This window comes from Corvus brachyrhynchos, unplaced genomic scaffold, assembly GCF_000691975.1.
Source record: "Corvus brachyrhynchos isolate BGI_N302 unplaced genomic scaffold, ASM69197v1 scaffold32, whole genome shotgun sequence".
NCBI classification, from domain to species: domain Eukaryota; kingdom Metazoa; phylum Chordata; class Aves; order Passeriformes; family Corvidae; genus Corvus; species Corvus brachyrhynchos.
The window spans coordinates 6,924,609-6,948,770 of record NW_008237919.1 but is presented as its reverse complement, the minus strand read 5'-3'; the positions used below and the strand labels follow the sequence as shown (position 1 = coordinate 6,948,770).

The 24,162-nt window shown below is 38.3% G+C and overlaps 1 long non-coding RNA gene across 11 annotated transcripts in view; it reads right to left on the bottom strand.

Moving 5' to 3' along the window:
- Positions 1-1,103: 1,103 nt before the first annotated feature.
- The window catches only part of LOC108446476, a 74,509-nt gene continuing 51,450 nt past the window's right edge, over positions 1,104-24,162 (bottom strand). For 6 of the 11 annotated variants that reach the window (XR_001861666.1, XR_001861668.1, XR_001861662.1 and 3 more), the window contains 3 exons: positions 18,363-18,466; positions 14,919-15,006; positions 11,686-13,583 (listed from right to left, as the gene is read on the bottom strand). This is a non-coding gene — a long non-coding RNA (uncharacterized LOC108446476). Of the gene's footprint in view, positions 9,401-9,982; positions 10,917-11,685; positions 13,584-14,918; positions 17,320-18,362; positions 18,467-24,162 lie in introns of those variants that run through there. The other 5 variants (XR_001861663.1, XR_001861660.1, XR_001861665.1 and 2 more) reach the window with 5 other exon arrangements.

Below are 24,162 nucleotides of genomic sequence, written 5' to 3'. Positions count from 1 at the left end.
TTTGTATTGCAGGGTGATTTTAGGGCACTCAAGCTGATATGATTACATTAAGATGCAAAAAACTCACAAATACTTAGTTGGCCAAATGTCAGGGAAAACTTCCTGGTAATTAACACTTTGTTGATTATTAAATAATTCTGCATTGGAGGAAACGGGAACATCAGCTCTTGGGAGTAGTTTGTCATGAGACTAAGAAATAAATTATATAGTAGGTTACTACTCCCTCTAATTTCAGTGATACAGCAGTTACAGTTTGAAACTGAGCTTCAATGAAGAGTTCTGCAAAAGTATTTGAACTCTAAAGATTTTACAATGATCTCTGAAAGAAACCAGATGACAGCAGAATAAAGAGCACTGATTTGTTTAGGCCTAAATCAATGAAGAAAGAGGTTGTAGGAGGTTATAGTGGGGTGGCTGTTGGTCTCTTCTTCCAAGTAACAAGTCATGGGATGAATTGAACTGGCCTCAGGGTGTGCCAGGGGAGGTTTAGATTGGATATAAGGAAAGATTTCTTCTCAGAAAAGGTTATCAAGTATTGGAACCAGCTGCCCATGGAAGTGACAGAGTCACCATCCTGGAGATATCTACAAGACATATTGATGTCGCGCTTAGGGATGTGGTGCAGTGGTGAACACAGTGGTGCTAAGTTAACTGTTTGACTTGATGATCTTAAATTCTTTCCCATCCTAAACAATTCTATTATTCTATTGTCAGGACAGGAGAAATGGCTTTCACAGCACTCTTAATAAACAGGATGGAAGAGACATTAAGATAGGTTTATTCACAAGGGTTTGACATTAATCAGACCCATATTAAAAGCCAGTAAATGTTGCCCTGTAGAGGATTTACTCTTGAGGCTTTCTGGTTTACAGTTATTGTTTTCGTTAAAATAAATATGCCTTGGTTATTTAATATATTGCCATTATTTGAATTATATTTTTAAAAAAGCTTGAAAAGAATTAGTATATTTGGTTGGTAACTTTTTCAATATGACTGATTTTGAAGTGTCCATATTAATAGGTCAGCTTAGTCACATACTGGAAATATCTTTAAAATTTAATAAGCCTCACCCTAAAAATAATCTAAAAGTGTACAAACATAAATTCTATATCTCAAAGGAAATATTTTCTTTTTATTGTAATTTCCATACAACTATTTTTTATCAGGTGGAATACAATGCAAACAGAATTTACAAAGGCCAGACTTGTTGCCTTTCAGTTTCCATCTGCCATGACTGTCTTACGATTTTCAAATATCAGAAGCATTTTACAAACAGTATAATAGGCCATTATTAACAGTTCAATGCAAAAATTAAACACAATTAGTTGAATTTCTAAGGAAACCTCTGATTCTTCCTCTCCATTGACTTGAAATTAAAACAAATCCAAGACAGCAGGATGAAGTCAGTCCACAAAGAAGGACTATTCACACATTTTCTGAGTTTGATACGGGGGTACCCAGTCACATTGTATCAGCCCGCTGCTGTATCTAAGCTCAGGTAAATACCTTGCCTAATGAAGCTTTCAGACAAGAGCTGAAAGGACAGATTTTCACATCCCAACTCCAAGACTGAGCCATACAAGACTGCACATCTCTGAAGGAAACAAAAAGAAAAATACTGTTGTCCCACTCTCATTTTAATAAGGGACTCAGTGACTTCCTCAAATATCATTGCATGCATGTTTCTACATATTTACTGTATGAGGATGCCAATATACTGATTAATGGGTGACATATTTATGCAGTAACAAGAGCCACATTTCCTACCACTTCTTGCTGTCACCAGCTCTTCTAGCTGTGCCTTGTCAGGATCTTACCAAAGGGTTCCTTAGATTTTAACTCAGCTAACTCTCTTGTTAGCACTGTCTTTTGTAAGTTAAGATATTTCTTCAATGTCGAAAGAAAGACTATGTTTTCCATTCATAACCATGATACTTCTATACCTTTCAGGAAGAAGTCATGCCCATGTTGAAGCTTTTTTTTCTTTGCCTAACAGTATTCTGTGCAATGCACTTGTTCTGGCTTTTTTCCCCACAGGAACTTCCCAATATACAAGAAATTATTTGGACTTCAAAACTACCAAAGGGAGCATATCACAGCTACTCTTCTGTTAGTGCAAGGTCTGTGAGCCAGTGCTATCAGCTCTGCAACCAAATGTACTGTACTCAGCCAAAATTGTATCTACTGGGCCTATAGCATTATTTAAAAATATTTAACTGTCAGCAATATTTCTGAAAGATTATTGCCCCTTTCAAAAGCACACCAAAACTACTGAGGCAACCAGTTTCACATCAAAACATGCAGAGAAAATTAACTGCCCATATGAACTGAGTTTGCTACAGAACTGAAATTTTTCCCATCAAGTTACAGTGCCTCTTTTCCAAAATGGCTCTTCCAGTTTGTGTCATTCCCATCCTGCTCCTTGGCAAGTATGTGATAGAAGTAGTAATATGAACAAGTTCACAGGTATTTAGCATCTCTTTGCATTCACAGGCTCAGTTCTACTATTTGGGAAGCCAGTCTTCTGTTCCAGCTACTGCAGTCAGAGTGAGAAAATTATGTTCTGCAGCTGATGGAAATCGTTGTTTGCTCTTTTGGGTACAAAGAGACAAAATAAGTGTTTCTTCCCAGTTTTCCTTTCCCTGTGCAGTTTCACATCTGAGACTTTTCTCAAAGCCATATTTTCCCAAAGAGAGGTTTTTTTACTGTCTTGTCATTTGTTCCTTCTTTATTTAAATCAGAAATGAATGGCTTATCAAAATTGCTTGAAGTCCTTAGGGGCCTGCATGGCTGAACATGCTGCCAAAATAGCTATTGAAACTCTGAGGAGGTTAAATTAACTGATGACAAAGATTTCAGACAGTGACTGTCTGACTGCACTGGCACTCTGGTCTCCATGCAACTGTAGTTTGTCTCTTCCCAGAAAACAGTAAATAGTACCCACGTGATTACTAATATAGCAACAGTCTATGTGCCTATCAGATATAAAGGACTAAAGGACATGGGAGTTAATATAGAAGGGAAAAATATTCTTAGCTGTACTCTTATGGTAGAGTGAAACAAAACCTAGACATGCTGTGCAAGTGTCCCCATGCACTGGCATGTTTTTTCATCACTTCCTCAACTCCTGTAGCTGCTGGTTGGTTATGCCAGACTTCCTCCCTGGATGTTTTAACCTTCCTCAGAGTGACCAATTGAAGCCCTTGGCTGGGATGTGGTTCCCATCCCACAGCAGTCCAGTGAGGAAGTGATGAGCTTTCCCTCAGCAGCACTCATGGGCTTTGCAGGGAAGTGGTATTTTCCCTTTGCAGTGTTGCCTCCAGCAGTCTGGATCAGTGCATTGAAAGACAACTGCCATGACCCTGGCAGCACACCTGTGCTACCGAAAGAGGTTTGGGAAATCATGAGAACCAGAAAGTTTTGTGGAACAGACTGAACAAACATCTGTTGGGAGCTCTTGAGGTTACACTGGTCCTCTCTTGACGTGGGTGCTCACTGAAGACCCCTTGTCACACAGAAAGTGCTCTCTCAAGTGCCATTCACATTCTGCTGTTTGGGATTCCCTGACACTTGTACAAAAATAGAGTCAAAAAGACCAGGGTAACACTGAAAACAATAAGGCCTAAGGTGTTAAAGAGCAACTGGATCTATACAGCTGTCCTCCTGTGGAATCAAAAAAACTGTCCAGACCTTGAGCCAGTCTCTGCTCCTGGGGGACAAAGTGCAAGGTCTAGGAATTATGGATCATAGGTATGGACTGTCTTCTGCTAATAGATTGCTAAAATCATCTTGTGTTTGTGTTCTGGGGGCATCTTTCTACTGAAATGATGAAATAGGATGTAAAATTAACTTTATGCTATACCACTAGATGGCAAACTGGCAGTGTGATACACACCAGACTGCCTATCACAGACATCTCTGATTAGGCATATTGTGAAAAATGCAGACTATCTTTATGCAAGTTAACAGAGGCTTGATGATATAGAACAATGAATACTTCAACTTCCATGTTATTCATGATGTTTTACGTCTGGACAACATGGATCCTACTGGAATCATTAAAGATTTCTAGGGGAAAGGGTTCACATGGCCTTTCCTTTTCATGTCCCAAAGCTGGGAGTAAGCACAGCTGTGTGTCAGAAAACACTGTAGTGGCTTGATCTGGAAATAAGTCTGGAACAAGACTTATTTCCAGAAAGGGGCTGTTCCACAAGACTGAGGCCTGTGGAAGTACTTCAGGATTGCAGTCAGACTCTTTCCAGTGTATACATTTTGTAGAGGCATCAGTATAAGCACAAAGCTCTTCTAGCAGCCAGCACTTAATCAGAGTAAAATTTCATTATTTAGATAACATTATGAATGTACAAACATTTATTTCAAGTCTAACAGACCCAGGAGCAGCTGCAAGGAAAAAAACATTATTTAACATTTCATTTCCTCTTCACCATATGGCAGCAAGCACTTGTGGTCAAAGCTGCTAGGGCATCAGTTGGAGAATAAACTGGCCTTTTGATCCCTTCAAAGAATTTTTTACAGTAAATCCAGGAAGATGTCTTCTCTGTACCTCTGGCCACAGAGCTGGAGGGGCCGCTGCCCTGTATGCCTTTGGGATCAGGAACAGCTACGGGAACAAGCATGACAGGTTTTGCAGGTTTCTGCCATTGAAATTGCTGCTCCTGCTCTGTCTGCCTTCCTACAGAGGTCTGTAGGGGCAGAGAAAATTTAGAAAAGTACATTAAAGAGAGGGGAATGGCACCAAAAAGTCCCCCGAGTGCTCTCAGTCATTTCCCCAATGCTAAAATGAAGTCACCTAAGGATGTAGTTGCTAACAGTTGGTTTTCCAGCTCAGAAAATCTCTTAAGTTACAGAATAAGCACTGAAAATGCAAAATGCTCTGTAATGCTACTGAGATGTATGGAAAATTAGTAAGAGAGAATATGCTCACTCAAACCAAATGCAGCCACATAATGACTCAAGGACCAAACAGAAGTGTATGATGGGAGAGATGCAAGTCACTTGATTTGCTTGGACGTATTTAGTCCCTTGCATTTGGTTTATATAAGAAGATGATTATGGAATCAGGTATTTCCTTGAATACAAGTGAGGATCTGCAAATTTTGGACAGAGAAGTTTTGCTTTCCTGTGCACCAGAGAGTCAAAACCCAGAGAGAACTCCTCTTGTCATAGCTCCCAGTCTGCTTTTTCCATAACCAGCAGACCCAAAGACTTCCTGAGCTCTCTCAGGGCCATAGATAAAAACTAATCCCTTTTGGGTTCCTGCCTGATGCCAGTTGACAGAAACAGCAGTTAATCCCCAATTTTTACTCTAATTACAAACTCCTGCACTAACCCCAGTGCCCATGCGTCCCAACATCTGTCCAGGCTTTTGTAAAGTGCTGTTTTTAGGGACTGATTTCCTTCAGTTTAGCTGTCATCAAACAGTGAATCAAGACCTCCTTTTGCAGGACAGGATTTGAGCAGGGTTTGTTTGTCTCAGGCAACAATCCTACCCCCAGCATTTAGAAGTTGCCCTATGACTCTTTTCATAACAGCAAATTAAAATATACTGTGTTATCATTGTTGTTGATAAAATTATTATTAGTTTTGGAAGTATTTATTTCTATTTTCTTTTTATTCACATCTGGAGGATCCAGAGAAAAGCAATAGATATATACACAAGTTTTTGGGTACATAATTTTATTTTTTGATCTATAGCAGTAATCGGAGTGCAAGAAAACTGCTTAGAAGTCACAGCACTTGCTTGTAATGCATTTTTTATGCTTAGCCTGTGTGTTTAAGTCTTAAATCATTGAGACTAGTCTCACACTGTAGAATAAATACTTTTTCATTAACTAGGTCCTTTATTGTGCAGAATAAGTACCTGAAGAGTTGAATTCATCAGATGCCAAAGGTTGTTGTGGGCAGCTCCCACTGCCCGTTTCACCTAAGACTGAGCTCTGGAAGGGGAAAGACTGGGGGGCACATGGGATATGGAGCATGGGACAACAGCCAGAGGTTAGAGAAACAACACGACAGTCCACCTCTGCCCCCAGCCAGCAGGAGCAGTTGTTCCAGTAATCTTTGCTCTCTCCACTTTGCACCTGTTCTCAGCCCTCTGTTTTGCTCCTGTCCCTTTCTTTTCAGTAACAGAAGCACCTTAGGCCCTGCCAGGCTCCTGTTCATCACCTCTGAGGCAGTAAAATCACTGTTTAATGCATTTTTGAGAGACCACTGGAGCTGACTCAAGTTGTCACCTACACACAAAAAGCAGACTGCATTAACCGAGCTTCAGCTGCAGCTCTGAAAGCAATGTGATTATAACAGCTTTAAAAGACAGGACAGTCTGTAATTAGCAGAGGGTTTTTCCTGGTAATTACATTAACCTTTGGTTGAATATTACTAAACCCATCACAGTGCTGTTTTTATGATCCCCTACCAAAGTATGCCTCTGTAGGATTGTGAACCTGTGTTGGTCAATGGAAAATTCCACATCCTTTCATGCATCCTACAAGGGCCTTGCTTTGGTCGAGTGCCACCCTGAGCTGCGCCTGTAAGGTTTTACAAACAATGACCTCGCTGGCTGGAGGGAATCCAGCCCTGATAGTAGCATTTTCAGTCCTTCTTTCCTTGTGCAATGAATGAAGAATGAAAAATGCAGCTATTCACGGAAGCAGCTTTGTCTGATAGTAATGACCTGGGTACTAATGTAGCAGTTTGTCACACGATATGTTCTGTATATTGTTATTTCCCATAGTGTTTGTTTGCCTCTGTGTTTTCCAAGTACAGGACTGCATAAAGTGTTCAATAGAACTCTAGACATTCAGAGAAAATGGCGGCCATGACTACAGCAGAAAACAACTAAGCTGGAAAAATATGCAAACATTCCTCATAAAAATCCAATTAAGAGATTAGCTGCACAAATACACAAAAGTTCATGAGAGGTGGTCTGGCACTACAGATTCTTCCTTTGCTCATTTAATCTTATTAAGTTCACTCCATATAACTGTAGTCTATGATGCAGTAAAATACCACTTTAACTTACCTTAGCCCAGCTACTAGTTAAAATGTCATGAGTGCACTTATGAAAGCAGACTACCTCTGAACAAGCTGAGAGATCAAAGTAAGAGAAAAGTTATTTTCATTGAAAATAAAATTAGAAGAGATAAACCTTTTTACAATTTTGTCTGGTTTTCTTTCAGAATTATGAAAATTATAATCCTGATGAAGATTTCTGAGTAAGAGAAAGGAACATCAACTGAAATAGTCCTGTAAGCTGTTGAGAGTAGAAGCAATCCTTGGTGATTCAGATCACCAAGCTTTGGGGGCATTCTCTGATTTATCTTGGCTTCAGTTCCCTACCAGATAAATGGGCATATGTCTTCCTTCCCCCAGCCTACTTTTGTGTTCAGACCAAAATGTTCTTGGGGCAGCAGGTTAGTTAGCTGTAGACCTCTGGGTAGGGTTCTTGGCTGAACTTCCATGTGCCAGCATAACCCCATGATAGCTGTGTCAAAATAAAAAGGGGGATTCTCCATAATGTTTATACCAGCATCATTCTGTCACTGTTTTATCTTTGTTTTATAAGCGCACACATTTTGGAAGTCTCCCATTCTAGGTGTGTAACATATTCCTTCTTCAAGCCCAGGTGGCCCATTCCTGGCATCAGAGCTGAATATAGAGGTTCAAGTGCTGACAGGACAGAAAGACGGGCAGTTGCACACCAAATTGGGGGTTCCTCTGAAAACTGCAATACAGGGACTGTCCAAAGTAATGCACCTGGTCATGTACCTACTTCCTTTCTCAGCACAACCAAAGGACTTTTTTTACACAGCCACTTAGCTCATGAATAAAAACACCACTTTTAGGAATGGATTCCAGTAGTGATAGTATTCCTTCTCTGCTAACTTTTGTTTCTCCACTGATTCGTTCTTTGGCATTTCATCTACTTTTTCTTCAACTGAAGGGATACTTTAGTTATATTTCCCTTTTTTATTAGTATTCTTTATCTATTTTTTTAACCTGTAACTTGAAGTTTTTGAAGGATGCCTTCAAAATTAATTATAAATAATTCCTGTTTTCTCCATTCAGTGCTTAGCATCTTTCAAAGTGACAGAAATATGGTAATCAAGGGAGTAGTATCTCTATCTCCCATAGCATGGTAGGCTTAAGAAAACACGATAATTTATGAGTGGAAATAATATCACCTAATAGCAGGCCCTGAAGTCAGGTTTCTAAACTGATGTTTACTGGGGAGAATTGGGCACTTCTGGAGGATGACTCATCTCTGCTGTATCGAACATCTACACTAATATTAGATGAATTGCATCATAGAAACACTTATTCACATTTTAATGACTGTAAAAGGAGTTTGGATGAGTAGCTTACAGTCGTCTTCATTGTGGACATCCAGAACTGACTAACATGAATCCCATGCTGAATATTCCAAGTTCCAGAAATTTTGGGAACCCATCTACTCCTGGAATGTAGGAAGATTTACAATGCGATACAAAAATCTCAGGTAATTCAGCAGCTTTTCCAAATATTTTTCTTATTAACAAGCCACAGACTCTTAGTCTTCTGCTTCAAACTTCTGATGAACTCAACACTTGAAAGCTGCAGTGTGGAGTTCTTCCTGCTGTGTAGCCACACACCTTGAGATGGAAAGGATCTCCTACTGCTTTACTGTCTGAGACAAAAAAGGCCATTCTGTGCTATTATGACTACATGGTACAGGAGTAGAAAACTAGGGGGGGTTCCCATGCTGTGATATACCCACGTCATGGGATGACAGCTTCCATCTGGAGCACATCTTACATCTTACCTTTCTGCAAACTGACTCTTCTCCACCAGCTTGGAGAAAGAAGGAACCACCAGAAGGGAGTTCTCTGAGTTTTAGTTCCAGACCAAACCCCTTCCAGAGGCAACAGAAGGAGGTAGACTTCTACAGACACCAAGTCAGAATGTCTAAATAACAGTCTCTTCTGGGGCCATAACTTGGTCTTTCCAGGACTCTGAAAGGAGGGTGAGGAGATTATCTTCCTGAGGCTGAAGAGAGTTTCTCATCTCTGTGGAAAATGGTCCTTGAAAAGGGAGTAGTCTGTGTTCAATTTATCAGCTTTGTCTTCCAAACCAGAGCCCCAGACCTCTGTAGCCCTCATCTCAGCCATTGTCTGAGGGGCAAAAGAGCAACAGTGAGCTGTCATCAACAGCTGTGAGCAGAACCAGAATGAGCAGTAACTTGTCACCTAAATCTTCCATCACTGGAGAAATGGTCCTCATATGGTGAACCTCTTCTTCCATTTGCAGAACCGTTTCTGAAGGGTTTTCATGAATGCTGTGTCTTTCCCACCAGTGTATTTAATCAGATCATTTTTCATAGTTAAAAAAGACCTCAAATCAGCTGAAAATTAGATAAGATAGCTAGATAAAGTACTTTAATTTCTCACAAATGCTTTCTCATAAGAACCAACCTAAATCCACAGCACTTAGATTAAAATCTGGAATTTCCAAAGCAGATACAAATTAATCTGTGGTGCTGCTAATTACCTATTTAATGTTCTTCAAGAATTTGGTAGAGAAGTTTATATTTAGTTTCTATCTTTATATGAAAATGGCAAATCTTCACCCAAAGCAACAGCACAGAAAGCCATCAGAAGATTGGATGTTTGCAGAGTTTTAATGAAGTAGAATATACACTGTCTATATTCACAGGATATACACTGTTAGATTAACAACATTTGCAAGGCTGGAGACATGGTGTTGTGATACCCCTCATTTCCCATCCCTACAAAAGTTTGATTGTGACTGTAAAGGGCATCAGACCTCATGGTATATATATAACACCATGCATAAATAACAGCACAGCTAGAAAAGGGCATCCATGGGATAAATTTGGGCCTGACAGAACAACAGGAAATAATTTCAGATAGATCTGGCTGGTAGCAATAAATCTTCAAATAAGGCTCATATGAGGTCTTCTGTCTTTCCCTTCATCTTTTCTAGAAGTAAGAAAATATTAGGTTCTAACCCCTACCACTTCCTGGAGTAAATGAAGTTCTAACATAAATGCCTATTTTCGTTTTGTTCTCAATTTTTGTTTTTCTTTTAACTTCAAAATAATATGAAAGGTGCCCCAGAGAACCACAGCTTCACCTAGTTTTTTACATATAAAAAAAAATTCCACTTAATAGTCATAGGGATACAAACTTCATCTCCAATGATACATTTTACCTCTGGTCAAAAAGATTAAAAACTTTTTTCTATAGGTCCTAGTTGTCCAAGCCATGTCAGGGAGCACTAAAATTTTACAGCCTTGTTTAAAATCAAGTATCACTATTACCTCTGGTTAATTTTTAAAACCTAATCACCATCTGTTATGACTACAAAAGACACAGTAAAAGTATTCTTTTAATTTTTTCCAAACCTTCTAAGAGATTAGTATTAGGAGGTAAATTATCTTGTGTTGCCAGAATACTGAACTGCACCGCTAAAATAGAAATTGATCATGGGAAGTCTTACTACTTACGGAAAGAAACATTTATTTGATTGTCAGTAGATTTTTAAACACAGATATCCTCTTTTAAGACATCATACAGCCATCATACACTTGTGGCGGCTCGCTCTCCAACTTTTTGTTTGGTGCTATGGTGCCCGTGTACAAACACACACGACTCTTCGAACAAGAGTTTACTCAGACAGGTCTTTGTCATATCCTTGTTCAGTTCCAAGGTCTCAGCCCTCAGCTTGGCTCTGCAGCACATTGCAGTTTCAGTGCCAAGGCTGCCTGGCTGCCTTGGAGCACAGGTAAGCCAAACCAGAACTGTCTGTGTCTGCTCACCGCAGGGTAGCTGTAGTCTCATCTGTAGCAGGGCTTCCAATGAGAATTTCATATGGAAAACACATGTACAAAAAACTATCTGTAAAAAGCAAAACTTGAGTGATTTATTTTTCCCCCCCAGGATCCTTCTAATTCAGCATTTTTATCTTCGATGTTTACTAAAAAATAAAGATTAAATTTTGGTGTGCCTAGTTAGGTATTTAATATTAGTCTCTTTCAATGGCATAAATTTTTAACAAAGGCAAGACTTACTACTGAAAATGCTAGTGAAAAAAGATTCTTAGTTTTTTAATATATATTTTTGAATATTTTTTCACAGTTTTAAGAAAGAAAGAAAAGTATTTTTTTAACAGAATAAAATCATAATTATGGTGATTTTCATAAAAGGAACAACGGAAACCCAGAAATCATATAAAAAACTGAGTAGGGATCAACTTCAAAGGTCCTTAGATACCAATGACTAAGAAATTAGTTAAAACAGTAACTTTCATGTCTCATACCAAAATTATTTACTGCAAAGCCCTTGCTCGGAAACACCAAAGTTCGCACAGTTTTGTCCACTTTTGCTCCCAATCACATTTTTATGTGTGTGGTTGTACTTGACACACCATATGGCAGGTATTGCACAACTCCTGGTGGACAACAGAAGTAGGAAGAAGTCGTTGGGACCTCAGAGGCATCAGAGCAAGGAACGTGGCCGTGGGAAGAAGAGCTGAGCAGGCTCCCAGTGTTGGAAACACCACCAGCACAGCTGCCAAGTTGTAGGTGCCCACAAAAGCACACGCTAAATGGAACCTTATCTCTCCATTGTACCACAAACAATTTTTACCCCTTTATCGGTATTTTTATCTCCATGCTAGGACCCATTCAGCTCTTTTACAAAGAAAATCCTTGGATAGGATTCAGATTCAAGCTTCTCTTTTTTTTTTTTTTCTCTCCAAACAAAGCCTTTTTATAAGTGTGCAGGCATTACACAAGACGCCTTCTTTTTCTAAATTTTCACTGAAGTCAAATCTCTTTGTACCGTATAATTAGGCAGCATCTGCACTTCAAGCAGACTATGAGACTGTAACTCCCTAACACCCAAAAATGAGAACAGGATGCTACCATCACTGTTGGAGAATCAGACCACGATTATACCCTACGTCTTGAATGTATATGCCGGCTGATTTAGATAAATAGCTTTAGATAAATAAACAATGTTGGCATATATCTGCTGAGTAAGTTGTACAGTCCAAAGTTAAAGAAGGTAAACAGAGATTAACCATTTCCAGTTTGGATAATCCAAAGTTTGCATGTTTTAATTGCCCACGACTAAATGTACGGTGGGAAACTGAATTCTGTCCACCATTGCATTCCTGGTTTGGGGGTTGGTACAGAATGGACTGGTAGCATCTGCACTGAATTCAATCTTGCTGCATTTTCTCATTCAAGATGGAACCTCTCAGAAATCTGAAGGTAAGAAGGGGTACAAAAAGGCCTAAATGCATCACTATAACAACGATGTGTCCCAGGAATAGACTCTTTCTCTGACCATGCAGTCACCTGCTTCATGTTATTATGACAGCAACAGCAAAGGAAAATATCAGAAGAGGCTCAAAACTACCTCAGTGTCCCTATTGTCAGCATGTACCATTAGCCTGATAATCAGTGTATCAGTGAATTGTATTACTCAGCAAATAAAGCTTTTGAAGCATTAGGGGGTGGGGTGGGGGATGTGGGTTCAGACAGAAAACCATATATGCTGTGTCTTGATATCACGTGAAAGATAGCAGTCTGCTGCTTTTTTTGTTTTGTTTTAAATCAACAGGTTTTGTAATGGCTTTGCACAAGTACAAACGAGGTTATTCACATGTTTCTGCAAATATTCTTGTTCTTTTCCAAGTCACTTGGTAATTAAATGCCATAGAAATGTCTCAGAAGTATTGAAGTAAAAAAGCCATTGAAAGATTAGAAAGGCAACAGTTCCTTAAACCAAGTTTTCAGTTCCTGTAGATTCCTTTACTATATTTTTAGTAATTTAAATTAAAAGAAATTCAAAACTGTTATTTAAAAAAAACAATGCCTTTATTGTCAAAAGTACCTCATTCAGCTCTTTCATCTAGGTGATAGGATATGTCTTCATGCATTTGTTAAATTAAAGCCACAAGGAACAGCTGTATATACAGAAAATATCATCTTATCTTTGATAAAAGACAAGTTTCCCAGAAAATTATCCGGTCATGAAGGTAACAATAAATGTGGAATTCCCCACTTCCTGTGGCATATTGATCCCAATAGTCATCAACAATATAAATGTGTCTCTGTCATTAAAGGTTCTGACTGGATAGAAGCAACTTTTTCCCTAAAAGATCAGAATTGAAGCAAGTTCCCTAGGGAAGTTGTGCTTTGCATCCATGCAGGTTTTTAAGACCTGACTGGATAAAACCCTGAGCAACCTGGTCTGAGATCAGAGGTGATGCTGCTTTCAGAGGAGGTTGTACTGGTGACCTCCTGAGCACCCTTCCAGTCTGAATTATCCTATCATCTTATGATACTATAATCCCAACATTAATTTCCCTGTCTCCAGTTTACAGGCACTGGTCTTAGTTAGGCCTCAGTCGTCTACTAGGCTTACCTCTGCTGAACTGTGTCTCACTGGAGTGCTCACCCCCTGGCCACCAAGGATTTTCTCACTCCTGGCTCTGCAGCAGGAGATCTCCAGGCTCCCAAGATGCAGGTTGGTGAACCTTGGAAAAGCTCTCACCTGCATCACAAAACAGACCACAGCCACAGACCTTCTTCACTCCCTGCCACGCAGACTACCACAAATACGTTTTACTAAAAAAGCACACCACAATTTCCGGGCTGCCCTATGCCCAACTACAGCAACTAATTGCAAAAAATATTTGATGATATTTTCTAATTATTAAAGAAGATCAAATAGCAAAGCTAATTCAGATACAGGATTAAGAATAAGGGATTCTTCAAGACATGATAGACAATCATGCTAATACATTGCTTGCTTTCATATTAAAATAGAAATGGTGATTAAGTTTTGAAATTAAGAAGGTAGAGTTGTGTATCATGTGGAATGAAATTATATGTATTTCAGATGCTCCTCTTAAAAATTGCAACAGAATACAAAATAAGGGATTTCTTTCAATTAAGAAGCTAGAAAAAATTTTAGTAGAAAAAGTGGGAAAAAAAATATGAGAAAAGTTAATTTGGTCTCTTTTATCTGTAACAGGCATTCTTTAATGTTTTGGAGATAGCGATTAGGCTAAGTACATTAAATCTAGTGTTTAATAAGATTTTTAAGAAGTTAGGAAGTCTGGAAAGAGATAAATAAGTTTAGACAAAATATCCCTGTTTAATGTGGTTATTCTTGCCACCTATTAAGGATGTGACTTGCAGTGACCAAGCTCTGTAATTATTTCAGCATGACACAGAGAATCATTTGAATGAAAGAACCCAGTTGTTTGAATTTAGGGCTGTATAATAGTCCCTTTCATAGCAAAAGTGTGTTTAATGCATTGAAATCAGTTTGAAGAGAGAAATTGTCCCTGTTCCCATTTTTTTTTCTATTCATTTTAGACCTGGAGATTCTTCTACGGTATTCAGGAAACCCCACTCAGAAAATGGGAAAAGAAATCTGATCACACTTAAAATACATACTGCAGTCAATGCATTGCACTACTTTGATAACTACAGTGTTAACATTTGTGTTTCCGGCTGACAGTTTGGCAAAGCATTCCATGCAGCTATTACAAGGCACAGATTTTCAGTGTAGTTTTGCATTTCAATCATGGAGAAGCGAGAAGTAGAGCTGCTATACATCATCCAGGATGATATCAGCAGTGCTGCAGAAAAAAGGCATTGATATATCTTTGCTAGAAGATACGGATCAAAATGTGATCAGGAAAAACTCTAGCTTAAATAAATATGAATGAAAATTTATTCATTTACTCCTTCCCACTCCATTTCAGTGGTGTGATCCATCACTTCAAAAGAAGCACCATTATTACTTTGGAAGTCTTGTAACTCCTCCATGGGATTTTAGGCTCAAGATCATAGTCCCAGATACCAAGGCAGTGTTTACCTAGTTAGATCTTCTAAAAAGCCATGAATGTCTCCTAGGTCAGAATAACAAATCTTCCTGTTCTTCACTTGTAGCTTTACCATATCACCTGAGAAAGAGTTGAGGGAGAAGAGCTGGAATAAGGCTATCATACAAGGATGAGGTTCTGCTCTTAGTTTTTCATCATGTCTTTAAAAGCTTGGCAGGATACAGCAGACAAACAGGATTTTCTACAGAAAATGCTGATTCAAACCAGACAGAAAATACACCCCTTCTTGTTACTGTTGGTACTCTTGGAGAGCTTTCTGCTTCATACAGTGCTACAGTACCACACCACAGACACCACAATGCAAAGAGCAAAAGATAACAGAAGGAAGAGTAAGTACTATGGGTATGCCATCCAGGCACTAAGCCCTACCACCCCAACCCCCCAAAATCCCCAAATAAGCCCAGCACCAGTAGTTTGTCCCTAAATGGTAAAATTAAAAGGTCACTATTAAAAACAAGAAAATAATCTTCATTATGTAGTGAATCAGAGCATATTTCAACCATATGCTGATTCCTAATAAAGTTCCTAATGAACTTTAAAATATAAAATATATAATAGAATATAAACCACAAAAAGATCCTTAAAACAAGAACAAGAATGGTATGTCTCATTTCTTCTCCTTTTGTATTTCTGATTGGCAATTTAAGCATTTCCTCATTTTCTACAACTAAATGCTATAGCATCTTGAATTTTTTTTTCTGACTTTCTCCTGGGACATGAATAATGCTTTTTCATTGTTTGACTTGCTCATCAAGGAGTTTTCCACTGTGTCTGTTTAAAATCTTACTTCTTCATTCTATCTCATCAGTATTCTCCCCCTGTACTTGGCACTGATGAGGCAGCACCTCAAATACTGTGCTCAGTTTTGGGTCCCTCACTACTGAAAGGACACTGAGGTGCTGGAGTGTGTCCACAGAAGGAAAATGGTGAAGGGTCTGGAGCACAAGTCTTATGAGGAGATACTGAGGGAACTAGGCTAAACAGTCTAGGAAAAAAAGAGTCTCAGGGGAAACCTTACTGCTCCCTACAACTACCTGACACGAGGCTCTGGCAAGGGGGGAGTCTGTCTGTCTGTCTGTCTGTCTCTTCTACCAAGGAATAAGTAATAGACAAGAGGAAATGGACTCAAGTTGCACCAGGGGAGGTTTAGATGGGTGTTGGCAAAAATTTCTTCACCAAAACAGTTCTTAAACATTGGAACAGGCTTCCCAAGGAAGTGGTAGAATCACCAGACCTGAAAGTATTTAAAAGATACATATATGTGGCATTTCAGAACTTGATTTAGTGGTGGACATGCATTAAGAGTTGGACTCAACAATCTTAGAAGTTTTTTCCATCCTAAACAATTTGTGATTCTAGTCAGGACAGGAGAAATGGCTTTGACAGCAATCTTAACAAACAAATGAGAAAAGACCTGGATCATATGGAGTCTCACCACTGGGTTCAGGTCTTACAGTTTTTGTAATGTGCATATTAACTGCTGATCTGCAACAAGTTCCCTCTTGTTTAGATGATTGCTTCATCTGAAAATTTGGACAATGCTCCACAGTTACAGTCACAAGAGCCGCCAGAGACCCAAACCCCAACTTTGGCCTCCCCTGTCTCCCACAACTACCACAAAAGGACAAATTTTGCAGGTTGCAGAGAACCAAAATCATGAGCTCAACAAAAATCCAGGAACACAGCAAAATAATGCCCAGTTTCAGCATCAGTTACAACACCATGCCATGGACAATGTTTTCCAGTTCAGGCTTCCAGGGTGCTGAGTAACAATCCAGGAACTGAAAACTCACCTATAATGATCAAGACTTTGTGAGAAATTTTCTGGATGACAACTTTTGAAGTACTCTGGATGACATTAAGGAGGATTCACATTACTTGAAAGGTATGAAGTATGTTCCCAAAAATCACTGCATTTTTTTTTTTACACAAAGTCTGTAGCTTTACTCATGGGGAAATCAAAGCTGTGCATGGTAAAAGGATAAAATATTTTGAGCTTGAAATCCAGCTTACAGTTTGTGTGGGGAAAAAGAATATTGCACAAACCAGGCATAAAAACCACTATTCAAGAGGTTGTGCCCCAACATAAAAGGATTGGTTAACACTAATAGTAAGACATTTAGGCTATGAGGAAGTTGAGACAGCAGAGATCACTGTTTCTATAACTTAAAACAGGGTAGTAGGGTAGCACCCCCGAAGAACGAGCTTAGTTAGAATGTGGTTCAACACTTCCTGGTGACTCCAGGTGCTCTGGCATCATGATGTTCAGTGTACTAAACTCAGTCTTACAGTCCTCCAAACTGGGAACCAGGTAGAGGACAAGGCAGGGCCGAGATGGTCTCAGATGGTCTCTTCTCATTGATTCAGGGGTGCCTGAAGAAACGTAGCAGAGCAGCAGCTCTCAGTAAGCAGCTGCAGCCATTTCCTCATCAAAATACTGTGTGATGATTATTCCGGTAAAACCAAGGATACAGCAAGTCAGGCCATTCAAGGTACAGGATATACCTACATGATCTTATACCTCATGTCTTTGCTATAACCAGTGCAGAAACACCTTTCTTGCCCAACTGCATGAATAAAGTTCTACCTCCTTGTACTCAAGTTATATAAATACTCTGAAACCAGTGCTACTTCTGAGTCATCTCACACTCCAGTTGGGTCAAATGACAGTAGACAAGCAGAGGTACACCAACTCATTATTCAGATTTGAGAAATAGCTGCATTAAAATGACAGAAAACATGCTTAACCCTAATGACTGTTATTTAGCCTCCTCACTCTCACCAACCATGTGAGGAGAAATAAAATCCAAATGCTAATTTTCAGCTCATGAGAATAATGCTTTTTTACAATACTCAGAGTTGGGTTCTTTTCTACTTGTCTCTTTGACACACCAGTACAAAAAACAGCTGTTTGGAAGGGAAGGGGAGGAAGACTAGCTGAAAATAACAGATGGAAAGGGTTCTTCTTCAAATTTGAATGGAAAAGCAAGTTTCATGGCTAAATTGTCTATATCTATTTACGCATAAGTCAAAAATAATGCAGAGCGAGGGGATCTTCAACTATATTTTCTTTAGCGATGCTGCTCTTGAAAACCCTAACAGAAAAAAGCCACCTTGTTTTGACCACTCTAACTCAGCCAAATACATTTTCCTCCAACAGATTTATTTTGTCCTTCCACACTCCCCATTTTCACAACAGAGAGCTTAAACTTTGAAACCTTTATTCACACTGAATGGCCTTAAGTAATCATACCTATTTCAAGTGAGCCTTCAGGAAGGAAGCTCTGTGTCAGCTAAGGTTTCCAAAACTGGCAACGCATGAAAAATTCTTGTGTGAAACCCAGTCATTAGGCCGTATCTCATCATGTACCAACAAGACTTTTTTCACAGATGATTTCCAGTTGTGTCATACTTACCCTTTAAACATTGTTTCAGAGCTCCATCTCAAAATGAATCCACAAATACAAAGCAAGATGGCACTTATTTTCAGTATGGATGTTGATGATGCTAGAGACTATGTCTAAAAAGCACAGAATTAGGGAAAACGTATTATTTTAAATTGTTGGTCAAAATTTAAAAAAAATCAAGCTCTGAAACATAAGAAAGGGTCATATTCAGGACGTAGAAAGGACCCTTGACATTTCAAATACAAGAAACTAACTGTCTTTAGCAGGTGCACTGTAAACCTCTTCTTGGACTGAAAGAGATGGGAAAGTTAGGTGTTAGCACTATATTTTTACATATGTTTCAATAACAAGTTCATTTTTGTCATGTAGGCTATATGTATACTTGGATATCTATACTTGGGGTCACTATAGGTTGACCCTATAGTGACCCCAAGCCTATGGCCACAAGCCTTCTCTGTTTTAATCCCAGGACTTATGCTCAAACACATCTCTTAACACTAAAACTTCTACTGGACTCCCAAGAACAAAGTGCATTTCTACCAAGCAACATTTTTTAAGGAATATCTTTAATTCACTGATGGAGTGCCTGATCTTAACAGAGAGATTCATCCAAAGTCTTTCATATTGTCCAGTTTCACTCTTCCAAACCATTATCAGAAAAAAAAATTCCATCATCATTCACTTTTGCTAGTAAAAAGAATTTTAAATATTTGGCCAAATTTATGTAAAACTTCATTCCTTGTACTAAACTATTTTTGGGAGTGTTTCCTGTTTCCAGTTATAAAGCTTCTTCATTCCTTCTACACCTAATCAATTTCTCAAGATGCTTAGATTATTTGTTCAGATAGGGAAATTTTGAAAGTGTTCAGTTTGTGTCTACGGTTCTAAAAGTGGCCTACAATTTTAGTTCTGCAATACCTTTTTTTCTCTAAGTTGATCAGGGGAAAATCAAAGTCAAGACACAACTGGTACCAAATGGATTGTTAGAAGTGATAGCTGCTTGACCTCAGTGTTGCACTTTTGCCCTATAAAACTGTAGGAGTCGTGGGCAATAACCCAGGCTGGTGAACAATCCTGTTGTCTCAAGAAAGTAAAAAGCTGGAGAGTCATGGTATTACAGCACCATGATATTCACAAGTCTGTACTGATACTCTGAAGCAAAATTTTCAGCATCATGATTCAATGTAAATAATTCTTCGGCAGAATATTCTAGCGAAATTTGTTTGGCTCATATCAACGTCAGATGAGAGAAAGAAAACAATCACTGGGTCAAATATTAGCCTAGGAAAAGTAGTTACATGCTCTCAAAAATGGTACATAAAATCTCTTACACAACAGGTAAATCCTTAAAGTTTTACTGGGTTGTAGGACTAAAAAAAGATCAGCCAATTGACTGCATATGGTTCAACAGCTGCTTCCTTTGACCTGCCAAAATCTTTCCTGTCACCCTGCTAAAGGAAACCTAGTATTTGTAATTTTAATGAATGGGGAAACTAAAATTATTGGATTATCAGAACTAAAACTACAAAATGTTAATCACTTTTTAGACATATTTATAAATTTTATAGATATTGTCTAGTTCTGAAGAGGTCACCTTCATGACACCTCCAAAGGAAAAGGAGCCAGATTGTCTTAGTATTGTTGGGAAGGCTAAAGTTGGAAAACAACACTGCTGTCACAAGTCATGTTCACCAAAGAGGACAAAGAAAATTCCTATCACTTGCATGATGGCAAAGAGAGAACGAAATCACAGGTTGTGCCAGAAAATCACTGTGAAAATTTTCTTAGCTTGGTGTTGTGTGACTTCTGCTCCACTCCTCGCTTCCTATCAATATGAGAGTATTCTGCTTTACATTCTTCATGTATCATCTTTATTAACAAATTCTTTTCTAAAGTCCTCATTAACAAGTGATCAGTCATGTTTTCATGATGTCCTGAATTTCTTGCTAATTTATATTTCCTTGCAACTGCCGTGACACAGAAAAAGCTTGATTACTTGCTTCTTAGAAGTATTTTCTTCAAAATTAGAAATTTGTCTCAGGGCAAAAGTGAAGTGTGAAATGTAATATGACAATATGTCTCATCCTACTTTAAGTAACCATGAGAGGCAGCTAATTTGGTTTCTTAATTTGAAATTATTTATAAATGTGGATGTCCTTCATCTGGAAACTGTCATCAACTGGGCAGATTAGGTTGGCAATGCTGCATTATCAGGGGCACCAATATTTCAGCTAAGGCAAAAAATCCCCGCAGATTTAGACTTAATTAAGAACTAGCTAAAAATTTGCTTGTATTTTTGAAACTTTTGAAATGAGGCAAATAAAAAACTCAGCACTTGTTCAGTTATTTCTATTCAATTGAAGAATTATTTATGAAAAACAGAGAACAAAGGACTTTATAAAGTTTATAGAAAGTTTTCTTTCTGAAATTCAGCTTATTCTTTTCTGATACCTAATTTCTACTTTCAAGGATCTTTTGAAACACTCTAATACAAAAGAAATGAAAACTTTGTTTTAAAAGCAGAACAAAGAAAAAAAATAACAAATTCAGATTAATTTTCTGCTCTCAGAACTTTTGAGATTCCCTAACTCCAGAAGAGAAATTATGTCTCAGAAAAATATGCATTTTAAAGGGACAGTGAGAACAAATAGAAACACAAATAAAAAACCACTTTGCAGTCCTAAATAATGATTTCAGAGAATGAAATAAATCATTTCTACCTCATACTGGCTTGTTGGAATGTAAAGTCAGTAGGTCTTCTTCCAAGAGTAAATTGTCATCTACAGAGCAAAACTTGATGGTTAAACTATATATTAGAAAACATGTCCCCAAAGAAAATTATCAAGTTTTTCAGCATTCCATTGAGAGTCTTAAAACAGAGAAGTTAATGAACTTATGGGACAGCAGGAAAAAAAACCTAGATACACCAAAGACTTATAATAAGCAAACATAAGCCAACCTTCTGTTTCTCTGCCCAGTGTGGAACAGTCATAAAGCAAATGCAGAGAAAACCAGTGATGATAGCTGCTGTTTATATTATAATGGAGTGTTGTGTACAACATCATCAGGGCACCATATCTCGTTTGGATAAAACCAGCATTTTCTGACCTCTCCTGTCAGCCTGACTTGCTTCACCTTCTCCCCATCTGCCAGATTAGCTGTTCTACAGGAACATTAATCTTACCTACATCGGAATGTCATATTGAATTTAGGGATGAAATATGCATTTAATATTATTGTACAGTTTATAATGATTTCTATGTTGAAGTGTTTCAAAGTTTGAGTTAATATGAAATTAATATCTGTCTTCAGGAAAAAGAAAGTATCCATACTGTTCAAAAGTTATTTTCTGAGGAAGTTTTGAAGTCATTGAAGTGCATGAAGTCCTTTACTAAGCTTTGCCTCAACATCTGATGGCGTTGAAACTCTTGCATTAACCATTTTTGCATGCAGAATTTGAACAACATTTCCTTATTCCCCCTTTCTTAGGTCATGTTTCTTAACCTCTGTAGTCTCCTCCTTGTCTAACAAGGGCTTTGGAATAGGAACAACTATACTCCTTCACTGCCTGGCCTACCACACATAAACTCATATAAGAAAATCTTCAAATCTAAGAGTTCTAGGAACAATGCCCTTCTCTGTAATATTCTCCCATGTATTTCTTAATTTGCAAAATCCATTGTCTACTATCACTAGGCACGAAGACACAATTTCAAACTCAAGCTTGTGCACCCTCGGCTTTTCTCTGCTTCTTTGTCACTTTTGTCTCTGAGCAGATTCCTAGGAAGAGCAAGTTGTGATTGACATTTTAATAGCTAACTTTCATTATAAAATTTCACTGGGGACCCAAGAGAGATTATCGTTACTGGTATGAACTAATAAAGGCCAGACCATAAGCCACTAGCTTCAGCTGGGGAACAGCAAAAATACAAATTTCATTCTGACGTAATTGCCAGTAAGAGATTAACTTTCCTATAGCACTGTCTAGAAATAGTGTAAGACTTCCTCCTGTCGAATCCTGAAACTGAAGTGCAAAAACTCACACAGATGATAGTGGAAGAACTTCTCTCCTAAGGCAAATGGCACACATTAACATCAGTAAGGTTTTGCACAGCTAAGACAAGAGATAGGATCCTGCAGGCTGTCCCACTAAATTTTTAATACCTGTGGTGTAGATGATGTATCCACTCTTTAGGGGCCTGTGGCCTCCACAGATTTTATAATTCTATCTTCCTAATTTCAAATCATGTCCAACCCCAGATCTGGTAAACATTCATAAAAATCAATATATAGGGTTAAATCATAACCTCCAGGATTTTTAGGATCCAAACTGGATCCTTGATCCCAAAACTCAATTTTTACCCTGCTTAAGAAGGCACCTGCCTTTTGACATTAATCTTTCATCTCCTTTACAGGAGATGAAGCAAAGCTTTCCTTCATTTTGCTTTATTTTATCATGTCTTTGATTGTTGTATGTTTTGTAATTAAACAAACAAATTGTGACAGCCACAGTATTTAAGGAATCTTTTCAGAACTTTAAAATTTCTGCAATGTATTGTTTTTTCTGAATTTCTGTCCTCAAGACATCTGGCTCCAGATTCTTAACTACTCAGATAATGAGAAAGACTGGACAAGCTGATTTTTTGGAAATATTTAAAACCCACTGCACTTTATAAGAATCTTGCAGGAGCAGTACAGTGACACAGTTCTGTGAATATTTCTTGTGATTAAATTTCATTTTTCCCTGCCCACCATATTTTGTGTTTATTGTAATTATTATTAACTATGTCTACCTAAAATGTAAGTATTATTGCTTAAAAATTTTACACTAAGTCCTGCACATCCCTTAAGTCATGCTGAAGGTATTCTCAATGCTTTCCTGAGCAACCAGAAGGAAAATGTTATCATGTCGGTTTATGATGTGATCAACAGTGCGTGGTTGTTTGAAGCGATACAGCAGAACAAAAACCTTTAAAGAAAAGTAAAAAAAGAGCTCTCCTTCCTCCTCCTTCACCACTTTCTTTACCTCCTTTGCTCTAGAAGGTAATGAAACTCCTCAAATATCAAGTCTCTAAAAGCTTCTTAACATATTCTAAATTTTTTCTCAGCGATTAATTTCTTAAAGTAAGATAAGAGCACAGTGAAAATGTTGGCACTGTCCAAAATCATTAGCGTGGTAATTTGGCCTGACCCAGCGACAAATAACATTTATAGGTAGAAGAGAAGTGAAAAAGTGGGGGAAGCCTCACTGCAGCTGCACTGGAGAGACAGGGTGCAGGAGGTGAAGAAGAGTCCCCATGTTGAATCCACATAGCACCAGGAGGCCGTGGGCAGCAGGAAAAATGGGGCCCTCCTATGCTGGGTGGGAATGCCGTGGCAGAAGACAGCAGGAGAAGCTGTGTCTTCCACAAGAGAACAAAGCATTTATGTATGTAAAGCTCAAACAGAAACTGAAACCACAATTTGAGAATGCTCCAAGATGAAAGAGCCAAATTTACCTTTTGGAGAGGGATTAAGTCCCAACAATAAAATCCTCAGACTCTAAACAAACAACATCTGGACTTCAAAAATGTCTTACTTGACAGTAAGAGAAATTTTTTTTTTTTTTGCCCAAGGCAAAAAAAAAAGGAAAAAAAATCTCACTCTTAAAATCACAATCCACAAGAGCAGGTGCTCTTCCATAAACTCTGCAAGTCAAGACAAATAGATGTTGGAAGGTGATGCAAGAATTTGAATGAATTATCAGCTTTGTAAGAGATTACAGATAGCATTTCACCATGCAGAATATGGAAAGGAAGATGGAAACAGC